Raw genomic sequence first — 4,312 nt, 5'->3', positions numbered from 1 at the left:
GCTGATCTAGGTCTAAGCAACATCAAGAGCAAGAACAACTGTATCATGTTATGATGATGATGATAGTGATGATGACCCTGCTGATAATTTTATTGGCTAAGAAATGTGCTGTCCTCGATCTGTGCCTACTATTCATGCTATCTAATGAAAATGATATGACGTGTACGCCATTCGACCGAAAACAGGTTTCATTTTCTATGGCATGCGTCCATGACTGTGTACCTGTTCTCGTGGTTCTAGTGCGTCCTATACGGTTTGTAAGTGTTGTGGTTGCTTAAATATATATGTATGTATGTATATACATATATGTATCTATGTATATATATGTATGTATATATATATGTATGAATGTATGTATGTATGTATGTATGTATGTATGTATGTATGTATGTATGTATGTATGTATGTATGTAAGTATGTATGTATGTATTATGTATATTTGTATGTATGTACGTATGTATCGGTGCAGGTATGTATGTTATATATGCATCTATGGGTCTATCTGTCTGTCTATTTCTCTTTCTCTCTCTCTCTCTCTCTCTCTCTCTCTCTCTCTATATATATATATATATATATATATATATATATATATATATATGCACACACCACACACATAATGCCATCGCAATGTATGTGTGTATGTACATATGTATTTGTGTTTGTACAATACATGTGTGTCTATGTATATAAATATACATGTATATGTATATATATATATATATATATATATATATATATATATATATATATATATATATATATATATATATACATATATACATGTATACATATGTAAATTATACGCAAACACGCACATACAGACACACGCACGCACATATACACGCATGTTTGTATATATATATATATATATATATATATATATATATATATATATATATATATATATATATATATATATATAGTCTTCTGTACGATAGGCATACGCGCTGCCACGTGTACGTGTGTGTGTGTGTTTTAATGATTTGTCATAGATATCCTTGGTGTTAGCGTTGCTGAAAATGTATGAATGTACGTATGTATAATTATATATTCATACGAACATTTGTGTATCTATGTGTGTGTTTGTTTGTGTATGTTTGCGTTGTATTTTAAGGCAATCCTTAAAATTGGTGTCTGGTGTTAGACAGACCTGGTGTTAAGTTTTTGTAAAATATACTTTTAATAGAAAGATGATTCTTAGACAAAAGGTTAATTGTCCATTCACCCAATTATATTTTAGTTTTACTTCTTGTTGTCGCCGCGTTCATTGTATTGTTAATTTGGCAAAGGTAATAGAAGTATTTTTGACATGTATTATTTAGTTCAATTTCTACTGAAGTCGTTTTGAGTTCAAATTCCGCCGAGGTCGACTTTCTCTTTCATTGTTTTCGGATCGTACCAGTTAAGTACTTGGGTTGATATAATCGACTAACCCCTCCCCGCAAAATTTCGGGCCTTATACCTAGCTATAGTAAAAAGGCTTATTAGAGACGATGTGCTGGCAGAATCGTAAACACGCCGTTCGAAGTACTTAGCTACTTTTCGCGCGGCTCTTAACATTCTGCATTCAACTGCTTTTCGAACACTGGCGTAAATGTACTCGGCTTACCCAACTTCCCTCCAAATTTCAGGCCTTAGTGAAAAGAAGTAAAAAAAAAAATCATCAATATGCAAGGTGGTGAACTGGCAGAATGGTTAGCACGCCAGGCAAAGTGGTTAGCGGCTTTCACCCGACTTAATGTTCTGAGTTCAAATGCCGCTGGGGTCAAAGTTGCCTTTCATTCTTTTGGGATCGATAAAATGAGTACTGGGGTCGATGTAATGAACTTACCCGTCCTCTCAAAAGTTGCTGGGTCTGTGCCAAAATTTGAAGCAATTATTTGGCGCCTGACACCTAGAGCGTCGTCAAGCGCTCACAGTCCTCTGCCAGTTGGGCAATGCGGTCGCTGGAAGTTCCACTCTCGTGTTCTTTAGAGGGTTAGTGGTAGGTATGTGTGACGAACATCTCGGGGAAACTCTGGGCGTTGACGAGAAATAATTGGCTAGTCTGTTCCGGAGGACTGTCGGACCGGGGCCTATGAATAATTTCCAGAAACTTTTCGCCTAGTAGTGCAATCAGTGGTGGAGCATTGTCATTTCAGGATTAACTTTGTTAATCACCATAATATCTGTTTTGCAGTATTCAAATTCACGATCTCATTGCTCCATTAATTCCCGTCAAATCTTGGCATGGTCATTTCATACAATGCCTTCTTGTTGGTATTCACACCAGTCGCTTGCTCCTTCAAATCCGGATTTTCACTGTGTTATCATGGGATCGCTTATATTCCTTCAGTGTCAGTTTTGTGCACTGGCTGTTGATATATGACACACAGTTCCTCCCATTCTACACTTTTCTGTTGCATATTACGCTTAACATAATTTGTCCTCAAGTGTTCCCGTACAGCACAAACTAAAGCTTCTGTTTCTGGTTCAAAATCACTTATCCGCATCCATGGTCAACTTATCTCCAAATTAATTTCGGTTTTTGTGTCCCTGTAAATTTCCCCGTGCATCCTCATTTTTTGTTTCAATCTTCTTTCGGTTTCAGTCTGCTTCTCCTTTTTATATTCAAACTTTCCCTCTCAATCTCCAATTTTTAACCAATTTTACTTTTTTTTACTTCTAGCGACAATCATTCAGAGTAATTCTTTATGTATCAATCTATGCTGTTCTCTTCTGCTCTCACACATCCTTCACAACTGTTGAGTCCTCTCCCTCTTTTCTTTCTTGACACATAATCTGTCAACATCACTCCTTGAATGAAAGGTACCGTCTTTTTCTTGTTTTGTTATATTCCTATACTATTTATACTTCTCTTCTTCTTTATTGTATACCGTGTATACCCACTCCCTATTTTTTATCATTTCATCAAATGTAAACTCCAACACATTATGTCTGTCTTTGCATTATCCCCTTATCCTTCGCTCTGGTAGCAAATAAAAGAAATCATCATCATCATTATTATTATTATTATTATTATTATTATTGAGTGAGAGAGCAGCGCATGCCATCAAAATGAAACTGGAATAAAATATACCAAGTCCAGTATACACATCATGACCATCCGTCTCTTAAGGGTACACCAGGCACATGCTTCACAACCATATGTGCGCGACATGGTGATCTCATATCAAGATAAACAGCGCATGACCTTGCAGGTGGGGTCCAGTCAGAATTTTCTTCAGCGCGAGTAGCCCATCCCACTCAAAAGGTCCCTGAATAAGAGTTGTTTCCAGAGGTGAATTATTCAAACTCCATAGAACTCCTCTCAACACATGGCTATGATGCTCTCCCACTACTTCTGCTCGTCATCAAAGATACACATATCGTCAGCCGCTAAGGGACATGCTCAACTGGTTAAGGTCAAATAAGTGACAAGCAAATTTGTGGTATCGAACAGAATATTTGCTGTAGCCCATCTTTTATACCAAGACAAGTCAATGTACATGATAACACTTATTATTATTATTATTATTATTATTATTATTATTATTATTATTATTATTATTATTATTATTATTATTATTATTATTATTAAGGCACTATGCCGGCTGAATCGTTTGCTGGAGCAACGTCCCTTCCACGAAACGTGGCGGTAACAAAAATAGCAGCAACGAAAAACGCAACAGCAACAACATGACTAACCAAAATAACAACACTGCGACGGGGTTACCTCAGAATTAAACAGCCATAGCAGGACCCTTTCTACAAAAACCAATGCCACTACCACCGTTTTCACTACAATAGCAGACAGCCTTGAAGGACTTTGAAGAATATATATTATGATTGATATGTCTCTATATATATATATATGTATATATATTACTATTGTTATGATATATATACATACATACATACATATATACATAATACATATATATATATATATATATATATATATATATATATATATATATATATATATATATATATATATATAAACAGATACAGAGACACAAGCAGACACAGCGCTCCCCTCCACCTCCTTAGGATTTTCTGACGACTCTGAAATTTCATGGTGCAACGAAAAGAGAGTTGGAAGAAGCATGTCCAACCAAAAATCCATGAAGTGTGTAGAGGCGGTAAACCCAACTTCTCACACAATTATACACCTATGCTATCTTTCCTAAACACAGCAAGTGCAGCAAATTTACGACCAGCAGTGTAAAAAATAGGAAAACACAGATACAAAAAAAAAACACAAACAAGCAAAAGCAACAGGAAAACACACAAACACACCACCAAACGCATAAAGTGAAAGATCAGCTAC

The sequence above is a fragment of the Octopus bimaculoides genome, chromosome 4, assembly GCF_046866305.1.
Source record: "Octopus bimaculoides isolate indiv1 chromosome 4, ASM4686630v1, whole genome shotgun sequence".
In the NCBI taxonomy this organism is placed as follows: Eukaryota; Metazoa; Mollusca; class Cephalopoda; order Octopoda; family Octopodidae; genus Octopus; species Octopus bimaculoides.
Note: the sequence above shows the minus strand (reverse complement) of the source record.